The following is a 27,341-nucleotide window of genomic DNA, read 5'->3' as shown; positions in this document are numbered from 1 at the left end:
TCTTGGGTAATGATGCCCACACGGCAATTACTGCCACAACCATTTAGATGATCTGAGAGAGAAATCATAATCATAAAACATGGAGAAGAAACTAAGGAAAAAAGGACAATGTATTATTATCTGAAAGTAAAAAACTTCTTATTGTGAGAAAACGTGTCAAGATTTCAAGTACATTGACTTCAGAGTAATCTTCATTAACTTTAATCAATCTGCTCCTGCTAAATCGGGTGTTTAGTCCTCAGATTTAGATTCTTTAAAGAAGTCCTGTGAAAAACTGTCTCAGACAGTGACATTAGTGAGACAATAGTTTTGAATTTATAGGATTTTTTTGACACTTGAAATAGTAATCAGATTTTTATGCTTTCATCTTTATCATCAGTACAGCTGGGAATTCTTAAGGGGGCATTTAATTTTAGTGTACACTAATATAACTTGTGATTGTTCTGATTTCATAACTAAGTCAGGAAAGAAGCATTTTGGGTAATAGCTGTGGAAATGATGTGTGGGTATTTTTAAGAAAACAGTGTAGTTAGTAGTAATAGATTGGAGTGCTGCATAACCTCAAATAAAGACTTAGGCCTTTATATACTTAAACTACTAGGCCGTCTTTAGTGGCAGGCCATATTTTTCTAATTGTCACTGTTTGAAGTATAGCTTGTCGTATTTTTCTACAATGCCTTTTTTTTATTACCTAAAACAAAACCTGGAATGGTGCATATAAATGCACTACAAACGCCTTTTTTCCACATACTGGTGTGATATTCATATTCGAGGTAACTCGATGTCCATACATTTCTATAGGAATCTTTGTAATCTCAGATAAGTATGCAAGCCTCCCATGTCATTTTAAAAAAGAAAGTCTTTTTTCCCCTTCCTTAATTTGCCTTGAATTTTTAGAAAATGTGCTTTTGAGGTGGAATACAGTGAGATGGGACTGTTTACCAGAGTCGAATAAACAGAGTAGCGAACAGGCTGACAAACTACTACCTTACAAGACACTTCCTGTGCCGTATAAAACTGAAATCCTTTTAAAATTAAATTTGCGGCAAGCCCTCCTGTTCTTAGGAGGGCTTTTATTACTAATGATACACATGTAAATCATGAGCAACAGTAGCCTGGACTGATCCAGAGTGATTCAGAATAAAGTGATCAAATGGCACCAGGATAAAAATGGCACAAGGATCAATATATTTGTCACACTGAAAATGTTACTTGAATTGATTCGATTAAAAAAATCTTTTGTTTGAACATTTTCTTGACAAGTATGTGCCCCGCTTTGTCAGGAAGCTAGTTTTGGAGCCAGCCATTTTTCTTTTTTGTTTGTGTTAATCCTGCTCACGGTAGGTGCAGCTTTTAATTGAATCTAAACCACATATTTAGGTAGTATATGCCACGTCTTAGGCTTTCCCTTTGTGAGGTAGTAATCCAGACAGAAAAGTAAAGTAAAGTAAAGTAAATACACTGAAACTGTTTAAACTGGAGTCTAATTTATGTATTAATAATTGACTAGAGGTCCGTCTGTTGTAATGTAGATTTTTTGTTTATAGGAGTTTTTATAAAACTAACCAAAGGGGATAGAAAAGCCCTTCTCTCAATCAACCTGGCTGCTCTCATATCGTCTCAGCTTGTCTGTCTTGCCTTCATTTTCTGTTGTTCTTCTACTCAGTTCCCCCTCCACCCCCCACCCATCACCCATCTCTCCCTATCAATGAGGCGGCAGACATCCCAGACCTGCTCAGTCAACTGCTTCAAGATTTATTCTTTGTAACAAATCTGCAACAGCTGGAGAGCCGGGGAATGCATGTAAACTTTGTGTGTGTAATTTGGTGACAAGTCAGGCTTAATCAAGCTCCCAGTAGCTGGATGAGAGGAGCACAGGGGAGCGGCATATGGGGAGCAGAGTGGTGAACAGGCAGTGGGCAGGGAAGGAGACACAAAGCTCTGCTTGTGTGCATCAACATGTTGTACAGTAGCAGTGGCAGGCACACGTACACGCAGCCATCAGCCAGCCACCTCCATCCCTGCATAGACATTTAGGTTCTGCACTGCTAGTGTGTATTAAAAACACATTTTGTGGTGTACAATTGTGATCACCTTTAGACATTTTAGTGGCCCAAATATTTGGCAGGGCCACGGTTTATTGAGCATCATTTTCTTGATTTTCTGCATCGCACATAAAATACAGTTCTGTTATGAATAAAATAGTATTTTTAAGCAGATAAAGTGTCTCTTACCACATTGATTACATTTATAAATCTTAATTTATAAATAAGATTAGCAACGGCTAGAAAAAAAACAATTCTAAAATTTTTAGAAAAAAGTCTTTACAAGAGATCAGAGGAGAGAAGAGCAGATTACTCAAGCTACAATCCTAAATATGGCTACCAAACACCCAACAATTTAAGAACAGCAAATGGTAGAAAGGACTAAGTGACCTTTTCAATATTGAACCCAAACCACTATCTTTTCCTGTGCTTCAGTCTACTATTTTAGAAGTCTGAGTTTGACATGAAAGAAGCAGTCTGTAAGATGTAGTGACATCTAACAGAAAAGTCTCAGATTGCAACCAACTGGAAACAAGAACCCAACTTTTCCTTATCGAGAATGTTGGAGAAACTACAGCATAGCAACTAAATTTCAGTGTTTGGCTTGCCCTTTCTGGGCTACTGCAGAAATGGTACCGTAGAACGAGGTAGAGAACACGCTGGCGGTAGATGGCTTGTTTTAAGGCAACAAAACAAAACTGTGTTCATTCTTATGCAGTTCTAGACTGATGGAACCATATTTATGGACACTGCTTTTTTTGCTTTTTTAATCCACTGCACAGGAACAGATGCGTTTAGGTGATAATCATTAGGAGCTCCTGGACCAGAGAGTTCTTTGAGGGTTATTGGAACTGTGGGGGCTAGTCAAAGGGAAAAGTACCTTCAAGGGCCTTTTCTCAAGTTGCATTTGCACGGCAGATAGAAAGTTAGTGGTATAATCACCAGCCAGTTGTTGGTAGATGAGTCAAAACTGTTCTACAATTGTATGTACGTCTGTATCCTCAATAACTCTGGCCTTCAGTTTCAGTCCATTTGTCTGCGTTTTGTTCTTTGTCATAGAAGAGCTATGACAAAGTATATGTGGTCTGAAAGCAACTGCAGTTTGTAAAACTCAGTTTGAAAGGTAATTTTCAGGTCCCGCCTTCGAAGAGGTTTTTTTATTTTGCTGCACAAGAGGAACCATGTGTATAAAAACCAAATAGGCAATCACCATTGGGGAAAAAACAAAATTTATGGTGTAAAAATGACTAAAATGTAAGCTTTTTTTTTTTTAAACATTTCCTTAGCCTTGTTAATTGATACCATGCATAAAGAAGCACAGTGGCAGCGAAGCCCAGGTTTGATGCAGTCTACATGTCTGCAGGAAAAAACTATTGCCGTTTTGACTTATCTACCAAGCATTGCCTCACCATTATGTCACTTCAACATTCCTATCTGTTCTGCGAATGCAACCAGGGAAAAAACAAGCCTTGAGAGTATGTAATACTCGAGGGAGCTCCTCAGTCCCAAATTATCCTCAGGAAGTCCCTAGCGTTGCTTGGACTGAAAGTCTCATGTCGTGGTGGATGGAAACATTTCCTGGTTACAGCTGAAGTGGCTTAAAAACAAACAAACTTGCATACTTAGGAGGAGGGACACATTTGTCTTTGCACACACACGCACACAAGAAGATTAAAAGGACTTATCATACCAAATGTGTTCTGTGGTCAGATGAGTCCATGTTTACGCTGCTGTTAAGAAAAAAAATGATGTCTGGTTCTGTGTGCAAAGATGAAAAAAAGACTGCAGTAACAAGTCCAAAAGGCAGGCTTTATGATGGTATAGGTTTCAATCAGTGTGCTTTGCAAAACTCATTTACACTTCTGTGATGGCAACATTAATGCAGAGAGGTATATATAGATGTTAGATTAACAAATGTTGCCTTTTAGGTTAACGTATTTTCACAGGACCTTCATTTTATAACCATATTCTTCACACATTACGAAGGCATACCTGTAGAGAGGGGGTTGCAGGTATTGGACTGGCCTACTCTGACCTGTTCCCAGTAACGAATGTGTGGAGAATTGTGAAACAAGAAAATGCAACAATGAACCCACACATGCTCCACATCTTGAGGAGTCTTTGCAGGAAAAATGCGAAAAAAATGACAGAATGTCTTCTAAGACTAATGACAATAAGTGGCCAAATTACAAAGTGGTAATACATTACCATTCCATCTTCTTTTGGAATGTGTTGGAGGTTGTAAATTCAAATGTGGTTGTATATTCACATATTAAATGAAGTTGACGAGACAAACCCTCCAAATATTTTTGGTTCATAATAAGCGTGTTTATACAACACTTGGAAAAGATTATACTTATCGCTTTGTTCGACCAAAACTGAGCTTTTTAAATGCATGTAAACACATTAGTTCTACCAAATTGTACAAAATAGAATAGTGGGTTAGGGTTAGACTAACAAGTACAGATGATACAGGGTAGGATTGAGTCCCACTGCATGTATGAGCTCAGATATACTCAAATAGGCCTTGGTGCTCTGCATAGGCTCTAAAGTTGTTGCATCTTTCTTTAAGAACAGGAAAGTGTAAGTGTATATCAATACAGCTGAATTCCAGATAAAGCTGCCCTCATTCACATATTTTCCACTTCTTTTGTCAGATGGCCAACTCTGTCAGAAATTGTTATGGAAAAATCAGCCCATCAAAGACTTATTAACTTGATTAAACTCTTATTAAACTTTCCAGACAGTGAATTTGGCTATACTAACATGTACGATGATCTACCACAGAGAAAGTTATTTTGTCAGGATTTGGCTTTTGCATCATTTAAATGAGCCAGTGCAGCACTCTCATTTCACCCAACTTATAAAAAAACATGGATGCTATTTAAGAAGAAGCCCACTGCTGGCCTGTTTGATTTTACATACACACAAACGGACCCAAATACACTGTAACCACAGGTCTGCTGGGCCACTGGAGGAACTTAATGTCGATGAAAGGCTCTGTCACTGAACTTGACGTAACCGCTGGTCTCAGCTTCCTTTCAATACATGCCACATTATAGGAAGGGGAAGAACTACACATGGATGGAAAATTGAGAGTGTTCATAGCGGTGCAATAGAATAAACTTGGTAACAGAAGAAAAGGATAAAGGTGTAAGAATGAAAACCTGGTGTTTTCTAGAGAGTGGGCAAAAGATTGAAATGTTTGACCCCATGTCTCTTATTTTGAGGTTTTTAATCTTGGACTTTAGTTCCTTTGTTGTGAAATATTTTTAAATGAAAGAACCCTCAACTGTCCTTTTTACATAATATATGCAAAATGGTGGCAACCACAATAAGGCAATTAGATGAAAGAGAATGATTGGCAATGTCTGAATACTATAAAGAGGCTGTTACATTCACTACGAACTTCAGAACTACCACTGTAAAATGATTGAGACTTTGATAGACATGTATGAAAACACAATTTTCCCCCTTTTTGAATGAAAATAAGACTTAACTAGCAGAACATTGAGACTGAGGTTGGGCAAATCTCCGTCTGTTTTGTCATGATGCATTATAGTTTCTCCTCGTGAACACATGGCAAGGTATTTACCAAGCCATCTGCTAAAATCGCCTGGCTGAATTGAGCTGACGTCCAGTTGCTAAGGAAATGGATGCTTTTCAAAGGGGCCAGCCAGTGTTGCACACCTGTCAGTGTAAAAGGACCCAGTCTTCCTCTTACCCTCGCCCTTTTTCTTCATCTCTTTATGCTTGTGCATCTGAAGCTCATCAGTCACATACTACGGTCAGATGTGATGGCTGTTCGTGCCTGAAAGAAAATTCAATTTGTCTTTTTTTGGATCTGGTGCTCTTGTGCTTGTTTGCATTGTAAATTGTAGATGTAAGCCACTACTGTTGGCGGTGGTGACTTCATACCATTGAGTTTTGATTGAATTTCTAATAAAACTGCTAAAGCTCATGATGAATAAAACAGCCAGATGAATGAGCTGACGTGGATCAGCACTGTGCAAAGCCTGATGAATACTGGCTGGGAAGTGAACCTGAGAAAGGAGCGTAGTGCACTTCAGCACAGTTGGGGCACGTCAATGAGCAGGTGGTTATGATTGCTTTTGTGTCACAATCTATGGCCTGCGGCTAGACACTTTTCCCAGAAGAAGTTAGTGCAGTTGGAAAAGTGTGTCCGGGGCTTGTGATGAGTTTCAGAGAACATGGCTGCGAGGCAGGGCTTGACCTTCAGAGAGAAGCTTTGTCATCTCGGCCTGAACGCTACATCCCTGTCTGGGTGACACCTATAAAGGTCACTGCAGGGGTGGACTTCTGGTCGTAAATCAACAGGGTAACTTGGGACGTGGTGTCCTTTTGGTCCCAATTCTTCTGTCCTGCTTGGGCCTTGCCCTAGTTATGGGAGGAGAAATGATATCAAACAAGACGGAGTGCTCCAACATAAATGAGTGTATCATACAACAATGGTTTTCAAACTTTGCGCACAAGACACACCGAGGGGCAAAAGAAAATTTCAAGGAAAACCTATGTTCTGATCTGTTCTAGAGGCCCTATTGCGTTTAATCACTCTGTAAATGTTTGCTTACAGTTTTTATTTACTAATCTCAGATCAAATGTTACTCATGAATTATTTATGATCATTAACTTATTTGAATTTGAAAGTTAGTTCTTCTCAAACTTTACATTACATCTACACACCCACAGTCCATTTAAACAAGTAAGTTCACAAAAAGCTGATGCTGTAGTTGAACAGAGGAAGACAAAAAAATGTGACTGAGTGCACAAATTCATTTTTATGTTTGGTATTTGAACCTGTCCATGATTTTCTTTCTTTTTTTTTAAAATCCTGATCAGAGAGCCAATAGCAAAGAAGCTCAATTCTTTGCTATTGCGAGATTTCTTATGCTTTGAAGGACATTTTGCTGGCCCGTGACTTGCATGCATGCATTGTCTTATCAAACAATCATCGTTAGTCAACTTCCCCCATCAGATGACACTTTCAGTTTGAACTTTAACAATACTGTCTGTGGGCCCTATTTTGTTTCCTCCTTTCTTTGATCAGTGGGTTGTGGAACTAAGGTGTGTTTTATTTCTGTGTTTAAAAAAAATAAAAGTGGAACAAAAATGGAATCCACTTCCACCATCATGGATTTTGTTGTTTTGCTGGCTGTCAATAGCGACAATTGATGTTTACTCTTGTTTTCTCTTTCTCTGTGAAGCACATAGAAATTGTAAATTGCCATTGATTGTGTCGTTAAAAGTTCCCACACACGTGCAAATGGACTGGGATTTCATATGAAAACAAAGTTTTAAAGATGCAGCTTTCAATGGAGCTTGTGCAAGATGCTAATACATTAAATTAAAATGTGTGGTCCTTTGAGCAGCTACATTTGCAGACCTGGGTTTGTGTCATGGCACATCAGGTACTGTAGGACCACCGCAATTCTGTGATGTGATTCTTTTTGGCCTTTTGACTAATTGATACATTGTAACAGATGTAAATGCTGTTTGTGTATATTTTTGGATATTCTTAATGCATTTAGAAGCATACATGTTACCAAATAGCTCCAAAGTTACAGTAAAATCTAAATCTATACCTAAAGTACACAAGTCTTTGTGCACTTTACTGTCTCAAAGCATAAATTGTGATGAGCCATTTTACCTCATCCTGCTGCAGCTTCAAAAGGTGATAATCTGGGTGCAAGATCAGAGCTTCTGCTTTGCCTTGGTACTTAACATCAGCTTTTGTATTCCACACTCTCGTCTGTATATTATTACTTTGCCATAACAGGACCATCAGCCTTCCATTAGTGAAATATTAATATGCATCTCAGAAAGATAATTGCCCTCACTGCTCTCATCACCCAGACATCATGTGAACTTGGGAACAATCCCTCCTGTCTGTTCGCCACAGAACAAAAGAGCCTTGGATGGAGGGGGAACATCTTCATTTCCCTCACAGAATACATTAGGCGTGTAAGTAGGCTTGGTTATTGCTGATGCCTGCGTTTGCGTCGGGCACCTGGGATTCTCCAGACCTGTTTGATGTGGCCCTTTTCAAGCACTCTGATCATCCTGTTAAATTGCGGCTAATGGACAGGGCCTGCCACTCGGAGAGGCCCAGACAACGGGGGGACAATTTAGTGACACGCACACACCTGTCCTTTGTAGTTGAGCGAGACATTGTGTGCACAGGCGCATTAGTCTCTGCGGTGTTCATACAAGCACTTTGTGAGCTGCAGTGAAGCCAGAGCTGCCATTTAGGCCTGAATAACCCCAGGTGCCATTACCTTGGGTACCTGAGTATCCCCACACATGCATACTGTGACCAAACAATAAGCTGCCAGCGTGGGTGAGGGGTGCCTGTACATTTGCTTGTGTGTGTTGTATGTTTTGTGGCATTCAGTGTTTGTGTGACTGCATGTGGACTTTCTTCTTCACTGGGGGGTAGGGCTGATACATAGCTGCACCTGTCTCTTCAATGGAATCCCCTCAATAGAGAATAATAGATTGGGGAGGTAGAATTGGGATACTGTGGAGATTGTTGTTTTCCGTGGCCATAAAAAAAAATGAAAGATAAAAAAACACAATATAAATGTACTAAAAACTTTTTTTTGATCAAAATTATGACCAAACAGATTTCTGCACAATGTTAAAAATGTTAGCTTGAGACCGTGATGTGACTAATTAGATTATCCTTACACAATTACGAATTTGTCTTAATTTATAAAACCTTTGATTGAATAAAGGCTCCATTCTCTTCCTCAGGTCAGTTTAGAATCACCAATTAACCTTACTTACTTGAGCTTGGATGAGGGGAGGCAGCTGCAGTACTTGGAGTGCACAGAGAGCATGCAAACTTCATACAAACTCCACAGCCGAGATTAAAACATATCTGTTGGAAGGGGTAATCATTTACACCACTGTGCACCACAAAAAAAAAAAAAAAACTAGAAAAAACAAAACCAAAGTGGCCCAAGCTAGGAAAAAAGACCCCGCTGATGCAAACACAACACAGGCGACTTGTCTGAAGTATGATGGAACAAGGGATTCTGCAGGTAACTGAGCAGAACCTTTGAGAAATGTCCGAGGCTTGGCTCCAAACCAGGCACATATTGAATGGCACCTAACAGTTTTAAATCAAGTCTGTGTGCCCAGCATCTGATGTGGGAGGGACTGGGAAAGGCTTTCTGTGAGCGCACCGGGAGATTTTTATATTTGAGCTTAGTATGTATGTGTGTGTGTGTCTGTGTGTGTGTGTGTGTGTGTGCACGCGCGCACGTGTTTGTGTTTGTGTGGACAATGACAGTATCTGTTGTGCCAGAGGAACTGATGAGCAGGTGGTCTGAGTGGGATTCAGCATACTCTCTCTCCCTCCTATTCACACTAGCACTCATCTCTCCCTGCTTCTGTATTTATGCTCGTGTGTCTGTCTTTCTGTCTCTCAGGCAGTCTTAATCTCCATTTCTGCTTTTCTTGGTTTATTTTGTTTTAGTTTTCTTATATGTGAACTGTTTAGCATTTTAGTGTGCTGGGTGGATCTCAAAGTTAAAAAAAAAAGTCGCCTCCTGCATGAATTGATTGCTTTGAATAGGAAAAAATATGAGTAGAATTGAGTCCCAGAAATCTACATTAAAGTAAACTTTGTGGACATGACATTGAATATGGGAGTTCTGACACCTGTGCTTGAATGTATCTTTGATGTTGCAATGAATAAAATATTACAGGAACTCTCCTCTTCTATTACAAAGGCAGTGCAGTGTTACATGACTCAGAGGATTCTGGACAATACCCTACATACACACACACGCACACACACATATGCATACTTTACATACCTTCACCAGCCAGATGTCTACTGTATGTCTGTTGATTGCTCCTGTGCCATGGTTCAGTGATGTTCTATTTAGCTGATACAAACAACACACACTCTGCATCCGCACATGCAATACACATATGTACTGCAGGCACACACGTATACACACACTCGAGCAGCTCAGTACAATGCATTGTACAGCGTGCCTCGAACCATTCACGGTAGGTCTGATATGACCCATATGTTCCTGCTGCTTTGTTGACCTGCTTCAACGGTGACACCGTGTTGATTATCGTCTCCATTCGGAGGATCAGGTTGAAGATCGACATGTACAGCATCACAGAGGCCTGGTGTTCCATGTCTTCCTTCCTTCCTCTCTTGCAGTGTTATGCTGCAAGTTCAGGAAAGAAAATTGTATAGTTTTTACAAGTACGACAGGAATGCTTTCATATCTTTACTGTAGTAATGTCCATATAATTAAGGTACACATACTTGTGTTTCAAGGTTAAATTATTTGACAATTTTACTCTATTAGATTACAGTTATTCAACAGCTATAATCTTGATTTATATATATATATATATATATATATATATATATATATATATTTATAAAAACTTAATTTCATTAATTTGCTCAAATTAGTAAATTCTTAAAAAGAAATATACAGGAACATAGTTATATCACTCAAACACAGTTTCTTAAAAGACTAATTTAATTCTTACTAGATTTTTAACTAACTCTTTAATTTAGACCTCTTACAGTCTTAAATGCCATGAGATGGTTTATGACTTTTTCAACTTTAATATATTGTGTAAATACTTCTACCAAATGAATAAAAAAAATGCTTTTGATCGCACAAAGAGAAAACAAACAGTTCCAAAATAAAGCGTTACTTTACCTCTTTTCAATAGATAATAAGGAATCCACACAACATGTTTGTAGAGCTTTGTTCTACAGAAAATAAGTATATTTTGCAAACTAGGGGTTTGAGAAAAAAGGCAGTACTGATAACTTTGGATTTTTTTGGTGCTATTGATATAAAACGCTAACCCTTGCTGTAGGGCCTTAAAGGCTTTCTAAGAAGACCATGCTCATTGTCATTGTTATTTTCAATGTATTTCATGTAATAATTGAACTGTTGATATGTTTCTTGACTTTGAGGCATTCAGAGTCCACATCCGTTAACCATTTTTCAATTTTTTTTATATGTAAAATGACTTGTTAACACTTGGGAAACTTGAACAAAACGCTCCCTAACAGAAGCTTGTTGGTAAGCTTTTATTCAGCTAACAGTAAACTAATGACTGTTTGTTCTCTTCATGTCTGTGCCTCCTCACAACCCCTCACAGTAAAAGAGACACACTAACATGCACACTTGGTGAAGCAAGAAAGTAGCTCAACCAAAAATGACACAGATGAAAATGAAGAAAGTGAATGTACATTTGGCAGATAATATAAAAGACCCCAATACTAAATATGCCATAATCCAATTTGTTTTCCGCCTTTTTCTTGCCAGTTTCCCTAAGGCAATGGCCAGGAAAATGCCACAAAATGCTATAGACAGGAATACCATCTTTTTGCATTATGGAGCCGCTAAGGTAATTAAAGAGAAATGACAAATTTTTGCATGATATTAAGATAAGTGAGGTTGAGATAAAGTTATATGTCAACCACAAAATCTTTTGCAAGAAACTCAGTGAAAACCTATCAGTGTAGGACTGAAGAAATTAGTCAATTAAAGGAGTAGTTGATGTTCCCAAAATTATTGGCAAAACGTTAGGTATTTTTTTCTAGCCAAAAAAAAGCCAAAGATTTCTGTGATCTAGCTTCACATTTTTCCCTTATCTCTCTGTTTGTTGGACAGATGAAATACGACTTTTGATTAGCTCTGTTTGGGCTCTAAGAAAGCTGGTATATATATAAAATATATATAACCATATAAAATATATCCTCCCAAGCACAGAAAGAGAGATTTTGCTCGACTTGTTCTGTATTGATGGTGGTAAAATCAGCAAGGTATAAGAATGTAATCGTTCTCTGAAATAATCAGCAGAAAAATGAATTCACATGGAACACATGTGGCACAGACATGCCATGTCAGCACTGATGACTGAGCAAGATTTAAGCCGAGTACCAGCAACAGCTTACTGACGTGTTGTGAATTCTGAATAACGGAGGTGAGCTTTCCCACCCGTTGAGATCTTTAATATGTTTTTGTCTGCTATTGTTTATATCTGCGCTGTATTTGAAAGGCAAGATTTCTGCTGTGCGTTCAGAGTAGCAACTCCTTTATAATTTTCCCTCTGTCTGACTGCGACTTGCGTCAGCCTAAGGCAAAAGCCAGCCAGTTTTAAATATGCAAATATTTTAGGAATTAGGAGTTTGATTTAAATAATGATGTGAAACGATGAGCTCATTTTTCTTGAGAGGAAGAGACGTGGTAACTGTGGTCCTCTGTCCTTTCTCATTAGCCACAGCATGTCAAGCCTGCAGAAGATGTGTAACTTCTTGTGTGCGTGTTCGTATGTGTGTGTCTGAATGTATCGCACAAACCTTCAGTCATTTTTCATGGCTCTTTAATTAAGGAATATTTTTCTGCATTTTTTCCCGTCAGCTCGTTATCAGTCATGGCACCACAACTGAAACCACCAAACCGAGGGGAGTAACGGGTGTAAGAAAGAACATAAACTGCAGACCGGACTGTGGATTTGTAAATTAATCTGAAACATCATATATTTTCTTTTATCGCCTACTTTAATCTCACATGAAAATCTGCAAGTGCAGCATCATTTAATCATTTGTGAAGTTACACTCGCAGCAGATATTTAATTGAAAGCTTCAGTCAAGCGATCTTCGTAAATAATACTCTTTAATTGGACTACAAAATGTGAGGGAATTTGTCAGTTGTGTTTTGATACGCGACAGTGATCTGTTGGTAATTTCCATCAATGCAGGGGGATTCACTGATATTTTTTGGCTGTTTTGTTAAATTGGAAGCTAGAGATCAATAAAGACGGCACTTAAGAAAATGAGAAAAAGGATTTAGTCTTATTGGTATTGATTATGAAGTCGGGCTCAAAGGGGTGATGTGTGTTTGCGGAGGATTACTTGGGGATGATTGTTTTAGAATAGAAGATGACAAACAAGCTTTGAGCATTTAAGAACTTCCTGTTTTGCCCGTAAAAACTTTATTTGATTGTTTTTGTTCATTCAGATTCCTTTTAATACAAGCAAAAAGAGGAATGGAGGGAAAAATATCTCTCCAATAAACAAATATATGGTGACTCTAAAATTTAATAAGAAGCTGTGGATGTGTTGGGGAATATGTTATAGTCAAAGAGTACTTCTTGAAGGACCACTGTGACAGTGATGATTTTGTGCCTTTTTGCGTTTGTCTCCCTGCTCATGCAAATGTGTCTCGGTGTGTCTGTAATTGTGACGACTGTGTGAAGTGAGCTGTGAGTGGGTGTTGTCCGTTGACCAGTACATAGCAAGCTATGCCTTGGCAGGTGTGGGATGCTACGTGGGCTAACTGAAGTCCCTCAGCCAGCCTGTTAGCCAGCCAGTATTCCACTCGCTCAGCCAGCCAGGCACAGAGAGGCAGAACACAGCTGTCTGAGCAGGCCTCCATTATCCAGCACTATCTATTGATTCACCCTGTGGGATTTTTCCTCTTTGGCATGGGATCATCTGTGAAGGCACACCAGCACACTAATGTGCAACCCTGCACACGCACATGCATGTGAACAAACTCACACATGTGTGCACAGATGCAGTATCTATAAAAAAAATGGAAGACACACATTTGCACCAGTGTTGGCTGAAATCAATAGCCAGGGGGGATCTGGGACTTTTTTTTGTCGTGTTCCACATATATTTATTTCCTTATTTTATTGGCTCTTCTTGACACTCTGCTTGGTGCTGCTGTTGTGTTTATTCTAATCACAGAGGATGGTATTGGGCAAGGACCCATAAAGAATATCTTTGACTATTATGATTATCTATGATTACTTTGGCTTGTCACGAATGAATCAGATAATGTCTATGGGATTAACAAATGGCAAAGGTTTTCATTTAGTCATCTACAGGCCCCGTCTGTTTGTTTTTTTTATTTTTCATAATGTCATCTTCTTCATTGTTTCTGTCGTTTCAATTTATTTGATAGAATTCATAGATTACAACATTCAAATCAGACATTGTCATTATCAATAACAGCAAAATGTTTGCATTTAGTGTAATATATAGACAAATGAATAAGTATTCTAATCCATGAATAAACCTGAACAAACCAGCAGATATTGAGAGCACATGATGTCTCCAGATAATCACATGATTAATGTACTTATCCAGTGCACACACCCAGTATTCAGTGTTATGACCAATGAATAATGAATGAGCCCTTGACTTTGTTGATGGTTAGATGTGCAGTGCTGTCCTGAGCAGGTTACATCCATGCTAAGAAATACCTCTAATACAGCCTCTCTGTGTCTCTCTTTCCTCCCCCTTTTCATTGTTTCATTGAATGTGCTTTGTTTTCTTGACTCCTTCCTCTCCTTTCCCTCTGCTACTTTACTTACAACAGGCTAAACAAGGCTCTGAGACTGGAGCGGAAAAAAGATAATAAATAATAACAGTCGTTAATCTCTGATGGAAAACATCTTTTCATATGAAAATCTCCAGGTTGATCTCCCAATCCCATCACATTGTCAATCTGGAATATGAAGGCCCTAGAGGGAAAGGCTCTGTAATCTGCTTTTAATCTGAGTCTCCCTCCCCTTTCCTCACACAATATCCTCAACAGCAGCTGTTTAGCATGCTTCGCTTGTTTTCATCTAGATGGATTGTCTTTGAATATCACTCTAATATTTAACATGTCTCTCTTCTGAGACTGTCTCTGGAGATGATAGGACAAGCATTTAGGGCTATTGTACAGAAGGAATGTGTACTTGGCCAGCCTGTATCTAATTTGGAAATTATAGTGATTACGAGCTAAATATAAAAACCCGGGATTTGAGGCTATAAGAGGCCTGCAGCGAAGGCTTACTGTATTGTTTGCCAGATGCACACACATGCAGGCAAATGCACAAACAGTAACGTGTGCCCACAATAGAAGGGAAAAGCCATCTGATAATTCCTGCAGTGTTCTGCTGAGTGTGTGTCAGCTTCCGTCTTCCCTGCCCTCTCTCATCGCTCCTCTTCTTTCTTGGTCTCTCTGTCTGTTCTTGCGGAGGAACGCTGCTAAAAGCCTGCGAGCTGGGAATCAGAGAGCCTCCTCGGGCTCTTAGTCCACTCTGGACTATAAATGGAGCCACACACATGATGGCTAACAGATGTTAGCCAGATTACACGCAACATGGGCCCAGTCTCGCCTCGGATACCACTGTGTGTTTGCCTCCACTCAAACGCTCCAGGTTTGAGTCCTCCCCCTTCTCCGTGTGATTCTAACTGAAATCCAGTGGTTAAAGGGTGATCAGCGGGGTCATGGATGCTGCCTGGTAGATCCCTGGTTCCTTGCTCTGAGGGAATTGAGTGTGCATATATATATATTTGTTTGTGTGTGTGCGATGGGGGTAGTATTGTGAGGAAAAAGGGAGCGTGACGAAAGTCTGCTGTGGATATAATTAATAGGCCACATGCAGCTGCACCAAATGTGTCGCAGTGAGGGGAAATCAATCGATGAAGTCTGGGATGAAGTCTGCTAACATAAAGGGTGTGTGGTAGGTGTACAGTGGTAGATTGGAGGCCAGAGGAGGATAGGCAGAAGAAGAAGGTGGAGTAGGGAAAGAGGAGTAAGATCTAGGAGGAAAGAATTTAAGAGATGTAGGGACTGACAACAAAGAAGCACTGGAAAATGAAAGGAGGAGGAGTAGGGAAAGGTTGCAGAGAAGAGGAGGATGGGGTTTGAATCTCCTAACTCAGCTGGAGAGAAATCACAGCCTTCAGCAATATCCTGCTGAGACATTTGACATGGAAATTCATGACTCTGTCAGTATATGGACACAATGTAGATCTATCACATACATCACAGGAAATTCCCCAGTTGTGTATTTCACAGCTGCTTCTATCCAAACCAAGTCAGGTTACAGTGAGTTCACATGTTTATTATTGAAGTCAAAAGCAAATCTTTATTCATCGCTGCTTGAGATTTTGCAAATAATTTGGAGATATTCACGGCAAAATTAGGAAAGCTAAATGCTGCAGCGCCAATGGGTTCTACTCACCACCCAAGTAGTGAGACATCCTGAATTCTCAGAGCCCAAACTCTGCAGTAGGCCTGCTTTTAAAGAGTGCATATCTAAGTTTGGAGGCAGGGGAGGAAATCAATAGAGATAAGAGTTGGATAGAGAGCTGTGTGTTGAACAGGCTGGCAGCAGACTGAGAGAAGCAGCCTGTCACCAGCTGCAGGGCCTTGGCTGTGTAATGGTGTTGGTGTGTGTATTTGTGTGCTGGACACTGGGTCATCTATGCACACTGCCGCTGATAGTGTTGCCAGTCGCCAGACACCCGTTTAGGAGACGGGAAGTTATGGTGGACTACTACATGGTTACCCATGGAACATGAAGTCATGTGGATATGTACACACACAAAAACTCATCAGATGCCTTTACACCGATGCACTTACATTTAGGTATACACAAGAAAACACTTACAGTCTAAGCTAGTATTAGATTCCACCTGCACCTGTAAAGTCTCTGCCTCTTTATCCACCAGATTATTAAGTGTAATATGCACTCTGGGCCTGAATTCTGTGAGGATAAGTAGTGTTTCCCTGCTTAGCTGTGTGGATTGTATTTCCAAGGGATTGTCTTAGTAATCAAAGCAGCTACTTGAATAATATTATAAGCTTTTTCAAACTTATTTTTACAAAATATGTTTCCCCTGAAATGAATTGCTCTTAAAGCACACTTTTATCACTTTGCTGCCTTTCATTTTGGAACTTGCAATAACCGTTTGTCCATGTGGTGGTCTGAAAAATTCAAGAAAGGCATTTTCCTGCCTCCAGTCTTTTTAGGTTCATATTACAGGTTTCACTTCCAACTGTATTCTTGATTCAGTGACGTTATACCACATGTGTTTAATAATTCATTCAAGATGCAGTGTTGATGCATGTATCCACAAATATTAGAAATGAATGTGTGATAATTCAGGAAAGTTTGTGCAGGCACAAAGGAATCCACAGCTTCCCCCCGCAATGCCACGTGCACATTTACAATTTAAAAAAGAAAGACTATTAATGGCAGGAGTGTAATGATGAGTTGAAAGAGGGTGAAAGCCTCACTGTCTCTAGCATCTCTGTGTGTCATGTGGGACAAGGGGAGTTTCACATAACTCTGTGTCAGAAGTTATCTGGTGTTGGTTAAAAGCCCTACATGATTGCTGTGGGGTGTCTGGATGCTTTGATGACCGTTTCTGACAAACACAACACTTCAGAGACCACATGCACTGTGGTGTACTGCTGTTTCTTACAAAGTGTCCTGCAATAAATGTAGTTTTGCATAAATTCCAAACATATGCCTTGTTGTAACACCTGTTGATAATCTCTAATTTCTCCACACAGTAACTACTCCAGTGGTAGATCTGCACACTGTTGTGTGTGTTATGTGGCCTCCTGAATATTCTGTTAATACTGCCACATTAAATTATTGTTTCTGAATGAAAACAGTGCTTGTGGTGTAATTGCTATATTCCAAAATTTGTTGAAAAAAAGACTTTTAGACAAATAATTCATGCTTTTATTTACATACTATATTTATTGAAAACTATGCAAATTCTGCCTATCAGATGTCCAAACAGAGTATGTTTCAACTATTTGAACGTAATAAGATAGCTTGCTGTTGTTTTGAAAAATAAATAGTTTCCTGTGTTTCACATCCGTTTTTGTTTCTTCGTCATTTTAATTTTCATATTTGTTGGAGGCACCATTTAACGAGTCAATGCGTCATATCCACTCCAGAATCACCTATGCTTTTAATGAAATACTGCCTGAGGGCGCAAACATCCCAGCCATTTGGTATTGATTTTCAGTCTTGTCCATTGCATACAGATAGCTCCAGATTCTCTGAATATTTTAGAGATGATACATTGTTATATTGTTATATATTGATATATTATTGTGTAAGTACTCAGTCCTGCTTTATGGACCTTTTGCCAATTAAAACAACTAGTTGTGGCATCTTACTCCAGTTGCTTGATTATTTTTTAATATAATTCTTTCGTTGCTCCACCCCAACATCAAATTCAAAATAAGAAAGACAAAAAAAAAACAGAGGCAGAAATCGTTCTCTTTAAACACTGCTATTGCTGCTATTCATCACGCAGGACTCCCTGCAGCCAGAGAATGGCGACACACAGTGTTCCAAATTCTCCTGAATATTGATTACTAGAGGAAAGGGTCACTCTCTCTGGAAACCTATGAAATGCAGTTTAACGCAACAACATCTTAAACTGTCCAGACATGGCTGATGCTTTCTGACTGACAGCAATTAAGTAAGCTTGTCTTCCTGGTTGAGATAAACTGTATGTCCCAAATAAACAGCTGTTTGCATAATGCCATCAATTTAAACCAGGCATAAATAAATATTCTTACAGCATGCTAACAGACAATAAGACCTGGCCCAAAGGTCAGGACATTGCTACACAACATTGTCAACCCCCATTCTGAGATCTTTTTTCTTCTTTGCTTTTAGGTCAGACTAATCCCGTCACACTTTTCTCCATTCTGGTACTCCATCTGAGCTCTTCTTTGATGACCTCTCTAGATCAGGTGTTCGTGGTTTGTTGGTTTTGGGGGATGCAAAAGAGCTGTCATTTGGTCTGAAGAACACACAACCCCAGACCCAGTGTGCCTGGTCTCTGTAACACCCCTTGCTGCCTCCCCCTAGTAAACAGTCCATTAGCGTAGTGCTCCAAGGTAAACATATTTACTGGCTGGTGACGGCTTGCCAGTGTGGCTCCTCAGGCCCCGTGGCAGAGGGGATTTCATTAGGCAGAGGGCAGGGGGAGAAAGGAGGAAATTAATGTGCCATTCAAGATGATTTCTTTGTTTCCCATCAACATGATCACAGACAGGCCGCAGGGAAGACATGATTTACGCACACAAAGAGAAGAGACAGGGAGAAAGAGGGAGGGAAGGAGGGAGAAAGAGAAAATATCACAAAAGGCTCCCAGTGCGTGAAATGTCTTCCTTTTGGTGAAAATGCTCTTGTCATGATTTTTGTTATGGCTTGAAGTGCTGGAATTGTTTTCAATCAGAAAAGCGTTCTTGTTTGTCATTAAGGATTGGAAATGGAAGTGTTTCTGAGCGAAAACACCAACAGGCACAACAATGTAATGCAATTTTTTTCCCACTCTATCTACACACGGTAATCCAACCAGTGCAGTGATGTCCTGCAGCCTTGTTAAGAACCTGTTTAACAATGGGAGTTTTTTTCAAACCGTTAGCTTTTCATCCTGGGGAACATTATTCTGTGGTCTGCCTTGTTGATTAGAACTAAGTTTCACCAATTAATTGTTTGAAAAGTAAAGATGGCTTATGGCAGAAGGATGAGATAAGCTGGATATTTGTTCTACTCCTCCATTTATTCCCAAATGTATACATTTATTAATACTCACTGGTCACGATGTTAGATACAATTGTTCAAGCATGCACCTACTCTGCCAGTTGTAAAATGATTTAGATTTAGAGCATTTGAATACGACAAATATGCGATAAATGACTGAATAAGGCATGGCTGTGGGTGCATGGTTTGAGTATCTCAGAAAGTAGCTGATTTGATTTTTCATGTGCAGCCATGTCTAAGGGACCACAAAAAATGAGTCAGCAGTGCTTCTCTGGTTGATGTCAGAAGAGTGGCCAGACTAGTTAGAATACATCCTAGACTGGATGTAAAAGGTGATGTTGGCAATGTGATGTTATGCCATGGTTTGTTTGGTACTGGAGAATAAAACCTGGAACAGTGATTGGACAAAAATGTTACTCTTTTAGGCGTAATATCTATGAAATCACCTCTTAAAAATACCACTTGCTCACTTATCAGAAGGAAGGGCTGATGACATCATCGTAACTCATGGAGGAAAAAACGTTTTTACTTTATTACAGAAGAGAAATTAATGCTAAGTTAATTAAAAGTTAATTCAAAGCCATCTCTTAAAGTCTCACTTCTGACACCGGATATCTATGTCCATCCTTTATATACAGTATTTTATAAAAGTCTTGAGCCACCCATCATTTCTTTAAATTTTGTTTCCAAGATGCTGGAGACTGAAAACTCCAGTCAAAAAACTTTTTGAAACGTTTTCCTTGGATGTTGGCTACTTTGTCCCTTATTTTTTGTCCAGTTTTATACTAGACCATTTTCAGAGGAAGGTTTTTTTTTTTTTTCTTGTTAAGCCACTTGAAAAGAACCTATGAATTATTCAAGCCTAAATAAGACACCTAATTTAAGGCATAAACCAGTATTTCTACACATGGAAAACAGCTTAACAAAGAACCAATTTTAAATTGTATCTTTAAGCACTTTGTCACGAGCAGCCAATCGTGAAGACGCACCATTTGTTCACATTTCTTTACTTTCTTTACTTCTACAAAAAATGCTAAAAATAACACAATTTGAAGGAAGTTAAATTGTAATTTTTCAAAAATAAAGTGATTACCAAAGTGCTATTCGCTGTAAACTTGCCACCTCTCAGCATGGTGTGCAGTTTGTCCTCTATAGCAGATGAACTGTGTCTAAAGTGATGTCATTTAAGATTTGTAAAAAACTCCATCAAAGATCTGACACAGGACCTGGGGGATACATCTGACCCCACAGGGAAATGGGGAGAAACATCTTAGGGTATGCCAAAAGTCACAAGCAGTGGACTGAAAATCAGCGGCAGCATTATCGAGTGATGAATCCCCCCCAGAGCCCACACAACGTTACTGAAGCAGTATGAATCATCTTGACGGACAATGGAACAAAAGGCACCCAACATCCAAAGAAGACCTTTGGAATGTCCTTTCAGAAACCGGGAGAATCTTTCTCCAAAGATTGTTTTAAGATGGTTCGGCTGTGTTTAAGTATGAGAGTGGTTAAATCAAATATTGACTTTCAAACTCTTTAGAACTGTAAACACTGACTACTGATTTTTCATTTATGTTTGCATATTTCAGTAAATCACTACATCTATTTCCGCCTTTCCTCACAATATATACTTAGATGAGGGGCAGCTCAAGACTTTTGCACAGTTCTGTATGATCTACAGTTAAAGCTCAGAGAGCCAGCGGTAACTCATTGCAAGTCAGCCATAGCATCTATGCCATGCTGAAGACCGTTTAAACGCACAGCACTTCAAACTTTGAGGCAGATGGCTGCAGCAGGAGCTTAAATGCTCAAAGATGGTTTATATTTCAAATTGATCATTTTATGCATAGACACTCAACCAGATTCTCAACCCAAACTTTAGGTTCTGACAGCTGTGATGCTTAAAGTATTAATTTTTCAATAGTTTGTGCAGATTCCAAAGAGTTAGAACAAACATTTTGGTTAGAGGTAGAAATGTCGTAAAGCAATCTTGTTCCTACAAGACTCTGATAGACTTTTCTTGAGTGATTTTTGAGAAAGGCAGTCTTTCCCGCAGTGTTCTAGTATTAAGCTTCAAGCCTCAGAAATTTGGATGCTGTTTATTAATTTGCGAGATTACTAGTCATAGGAACGATGCTCATCTTTGTATGCTTGGTGCTGAGATTTGAGATAAAACCCATGCTGTTTTACTAGTTTTTTTTCTTCCAGCTTTCACTATTTTATTGCTGTTCTTTAATGTTGGTGGGTTTTTTTTAGAATACTTGCACAGTTGGAAAATCGAGCTTTACCTGCAACCTGGGACTGAACACAGAACAATTGTGGCAATTTAGGTTTTTAATTTATTCTTATTTTGCTTCCAGCTGTTCTTGTAGTAAATGATTGCAATTGCTTTAACTTACATTGCTCTAATAATTCTACATAGTTTTTTCTGTCTGAGTTTGTTTTGTTCCTTATTCAGTCTTATTTATATTCCAACATGTTTAGTTTAGTTTCTGACAAGCCCAGTATGTAATGAAGCCTTTGTACATCAATTTTTGAGTTTGATCCCAGCTTAGAATTCAAGTTATTTGGATGCAGCTCTACATCCTTTCCTTAACCCATATTCAGAAGCTTTGAAAAGCAACTGAAAGGATCGTTGAATCTTCAGTTGCTTCACTCTTTTTCTTAATTGAGCTTTAATGAGTTTTAATAGTGTACTTTCTAAGTAAAATGAATGATACGATTTTCTTTTATATTTCTTATTACAGTGGCTGAAAACTCCTCACGAACCAATTTTATTGTATTTAGAAAATAGAAACACATTTTTAAACAAACTATGCCAGCAACAGTTCTCAAAAAGTTGCGATACAGGTACATTTATTATTTTGTTTCATCCTCATCTCCATTCCTTTTAACTTTTAAATCAACTGACAATAATAATTGTTGGAGTTTTGCAGGATTCAATGTCCATTTTTGCTAAATGTCAGATTTCAGCTGCTCAGCAGTCTGTGGTTGTTGTCAGATTATCCTGTTTGATGTGTCATACATTTTCAATAGGAAACAGATTTGGACGGCAGGCAGACCAGTCAACCACACACATTGTGTCTCTGTGAAGTGACGCTGCTGTTAGGCTGTAAGGTCTGGCATTGTCCTGCTGAAGTAACCACAGACCTTCTGGGAAAAGACGTATATACGATAGCATATATCTCTCTAAAATTCCAATATACACCTCTGCATCAGTGGTACCTTCACACGTATGCAAGTCCCCAATACCATAACAGCTTTAGGAACTTTTTTTCTGATAACAGTGTAGGTCTTTCTTGTGTTTGCAACTAGAACTAGTAATTTTTTTCCTAAAACCTGCATGTCTTTTCAGACCACATGAGAAGAATATGGCCACTGTCTTTCTATGAATCTGAGATGAGCTTGTGTCCAGAGAGTCTGCCATGTTGATAAAGGGCTTCTTCATTATACAGTCTCTACAATTTCAGGTTGCATGTACTGAAACTTGATGCACCAGCAGACTGCTGAGTGAAAACATTTTTTTTCAAGGTACTCCTCAGTCCACATGGCTGTATTGATCACAGTGGCATGACGCGCTCTCTTCAAGGTCTCGACCATTCAGCGGTTGTTTCTGTCGTTGACCTTCAAACCGTAACATTTCCCCACACTACCCGAATCTGCTCACAATGTTATACACTGTAGATTTTGAAGGACCAGAGTTCTTTGCAATTTTCATTGACAAATATTTTTTAAACTTATTGACATTATAGCCTTTGGGGGGTTGTTTTAAGTTTATACCCAATCCTGACACCCTCACTTGGTACCAGTTTATCTTTTGATTGTTGAACTGGAACTATTTTACTCACTCAAATGCTTTCTACTATAATTCACTTTTGATTATTTAGCTTTTTCTTTAAATGTTTACTCCTATCATTTCTTCTGTCAGGGATATATGATGTTACATAATTAAGCATATTGGTATAATGTTTACTGTTTTTTTCTTCCAAAAATATCTAAAAAACCACAAAGACTTCAAGTCGTGGATGCATAACGTTTTATTGCTATAGACATGAGGATTTATTTAATGTACAATCAGAGGTACCCATGTATTGTTCTCTTCGAGTCACTCTGTTTCTCCCCATCTTCCCAGCCTTCCATTCAGATCACACTCAGGGTTGCATGACACCTGTGAGCAATGTGCGGGGTGACATGAGCTGCATATGAATGACTGTGGAAGAAAAGCATGCCCCTTTTTATTTATATACACACACATACTGAGTGTATTTTCAGATGCCCATCTTGCTGTGCAAGGAGGCAGTTTTATGTAGTTGGTGACCTTCGATGGTGGAGCAGGTGTTTAGGGTCTGATAACATCATGACAATGAGTACAGGTGTGACTACATACAGACAGGAAGGACACACACAGGCAGAGACACAGATTGTGCACCGTATTAGATGGCAAAACTGACTAAAAGGGAGTAACGTCATACCGCAGGGGATTACTGCCTTGTTTGGATACAAAGAGCGTACAGCTGGGAATGAATAAAATCTATTTGAAATACTACTAGCTGCACTGCTTTCCAGAATAAGCTGTTATACAAATATAACTCTGTTCAATGCAAAAAGAGCCATGCAAACATAATTAAGAGTGATTAGGGCTTTATGTTTACTTATTATGATGTACATGTTGCATTCATGTTCTGAAAATAAATACTTTTACTGCCATGTTGATTACTGAAACAATTTTCTCCCTCTTAACCATCAGGGTTTAAGCATGTGTGCGGTGGACATGCATGTTTAATGACCTAAAGGTAAATGTCAGCTTTCGTGTTGTCTAAGGGGAGACTTGTCCTCTGCACCATCATGTGGACAGAAGCAGTACAGCACTGACTTCGCTGACATTCCTCTTGTCAAGGCAGCCAGTAACCCGGCCCTAAGAGAGCTATCCTCCTCTGCTGAGGTGTGGGAAGGAAGAGGACGCAGTGTATAGCTGATCGATTTGATCCTAACCAGGAAATTGTACATGTGGCTCCAGAGCTCAGAAGTTTGTCTGTTGCTGCTATCCAATCCCATACTTATACCCTGAGGATGAATGCATAAACTGCTTCTGTATAGCATGAAACCATGAAGAGATGTTTATAAATTTAAGCCACAACACAAAGTGTAGGATTTATCTTTTGAAAAGTCCTAGCCTGCAGGGTGATCTTTTGTTGATATCCTGCGAGGCCCAAGCTACAGCCTTGATAAGGACCGATATACAGACAGAGAATGTTTTGTCTCTCCTGTTCGCATTGAGCATGACAGAGAGGATTTCTGAGAGACTGCACTGCCAGATGGGAGATTGTTCCTTCATGGGTATTGTCTGCGAAACGCCTCGGAATATGTCAGCTTTATCTGTGGTAAAACATACCAAACATTTTTGCATGTGATACTGTGGTACCGAAGCTATAGCCTCTCCCATCTGTGCTGTTGCAAACTGTATCTCAGTCCTGCAGCATCCACTACACAAGGCAGAAATAACTCCACTGATCTGAGGAGAAGACTGCCACTGCCAAATCTGTGATACGTAAACGTGTGAAATATTGTGATATTGAGACATGGTTCCAGATAGATTATGTTGTATCAGCGAGCTGTGTTTTATCCGTGTCCTCGCCGCTCTCTGCTTCTTTCTGCCTCTCTATCTCATTCACACACACATACACGCCGACACACATAATGCTCCATCATTTCCCTCATCCCATGCGAGAAATGTGAAAGGAAAATGTATGCTCTCCTTCACTGTGGACATAATACTGAGGTCATGAACGGAATGTTAATGAATGTTTTACCACATACCTCTATCAGCGGACACACATACATGGTGGATCACACACCAGGAGTTGCCGAGCGAGTACCAACCTAGCCAAAACCATAACAATACAGAAATTCAAGTCTGCATTCCTTTGCAGGCGAGTGGGTGTTTTTCAGACCACGGCAGCTTGCTTTGACTCATATGTTGTGCTGCAAAAATCTGCAAAATTATGAAAAAACTGAAATCCCGCCACGCAGCCCAGTGGTTCCCATTCCGTATGCATCCCGTGAACTTCAAACCTGTGTCACGTTGGGAATTGCAATAGAGGAAACAAAGGGGACAGAGGGTGTGGGAAGAAGAGACCGTGGCTCGTAGATCAAGAGGCTGTGTTTGAGTATCTTATCGCAGCTGTCGCCAGCTCAACCTGGCTCCATTGACTTTGTGTGGGGATTAGAAAGGCCCACAGCGGCTGATTATTTGGGTGACTGAGCGGTTCTGTGTAAACAAACACTGTGGCCAGGATTGTTCCAGTCACAACACAATCGGTTGGCCTCTCTCAAACCGCAAATACATACTCACAAACATGAGCACAACCACTGTTGTGCATTGTCCTCCTCCTGGTGTGTCCTGATGTTTTGCGCACCTTCTCCAGATATCACTGGTGATTTCAAATTGTTTTTCAGGTACTTATCGCAAGCATTTTCCCTGGAAAACATAAAGATGCGTGTTTGAGTGCTGCAATTGCATTTTGACGGTTGGGGATAAATTTGTTCAAAGTGAAACAAACTCAAAGATGGCAAAACAGACTGAAGCTACAGTAACCAAAAACCGTTGGCATCTGTACACTTGTTTAAGCCAAGATGAGTCAAGTGAAAACATATTGGGGGGGGGTAAAGGGAGTCTTGCAGTTCTAAGAAAAAATGATTTTATCAACAACACAATAACATTATGCCAAACAGATGGGAAAGCATACAAAAAGAAAAACTTTGAGAGGAGTGTTTATTTATGAATTCAAATCCTCTTGTGGCTCTTGCTTTATTTTTACCACAACCTTCACTGTGCATGTTTTAAACAAAGGTAGAGTGAGAAGCACCCGCGAAGGGGCTGTGAAGTCGGCTGTATCCCCAGATATCCATTCCAGATGCTGGCTAGACTCGTTGGAGCCGGGGCCCACTGTACTGGGGCCTGGATTTAGTTGTCTTTCCCTCCAGGTGTGATGCCTCATGCTGATTCTCCCACATGTTCCAGGGGTCTTATCCAAACACGCTGGGGATGGTGACAGCGCCGGTAGGCTTGCTCTACCTCCTACCCTTCCTCCTGCTTGCCTTCCTCTCTCTCTCTCCGTCCCCCCGGTAGCCCACCCACCCACACTGCAGCAGCAGCGGCGGCAGCAGCCCTCTCCTTCTTCTTACCTGTCATCAGTCGCTGCCCTGAATGCCTGTCCTGCACAAACCTGAGAGCTTCCTTCCTTTTGAGCAGTTTGACTTTTTGTTTCACACATTCTCCTTCAGACCGCTATCTCCTCCCGGGTTTGAGCCCCTTTGACGAGGGGTTATGTTCACACTGCTACAGACTGGAGCAGACCAGTTGTTACTCTAGTAATTCAATCATACCCCACAGTGATATAGGACATATTAAACTTGTCAAATTTCAAGCTTGGTCAGTTTTAGGATTCTGTGCCATCAGGGAGTGTTTGGCGCTTAAAAAAAAGAAAAAAAAAGAAAAGAAAAGTGAAATGTTTTGGAAAAAGAAAAACAGAAGCTCTGCTGTTTTTGTATTTGCTCCCCAGATGACTGTCCAGCGTCCGTTGCCATTAAAAATGTGGGTGAGCAAAATTTCCTGTTATGTTAACTTATTTCGCTTTACACTATGAGTCTAATTCTTCCTGACAAAATCCAAGTTTCCTTTCAATGTACACAAATTCCACCTCTTCTAAAGTTTTCTCGCTTTTTTTTTTTCTTTTTCCCCTCCAGGATATGTTAGATGCAGCGGGGGCAAACATTATTAGCTAGCCCACTCAAAATATGTCTCATGGCTCGAGTCGGATGCCTTCCAGCTCTGGCATAACTGAGGATAACATATTTATGGGAACAAGAAACAAGCCTCTTTATATGAAACTTGTTGGCTTTCTTTTT

Source organism: Leuresthes tenuis, unplaced genomic scaffold, assembly GCF_036924035.1.
Source record: "Leuresthes tenuis unplaced genomic scaffold, fLeuTen1.0.hap1 SCAF_15, whole genome shotgun sequence".
In the NCBI taxonomy this organism is placed as follows: domain Eukaryota; kingdom Metazoa; phylum Chordata; class Actinopteri; order Atheriniformes; family Atherinopsidae; genus Leuresthes; species Leuresthes tenuis.
The sequence above is the reverse complement of the archived record's forward strand: the minus strand, read 5'-3'. Positions refer to the sequence as shown.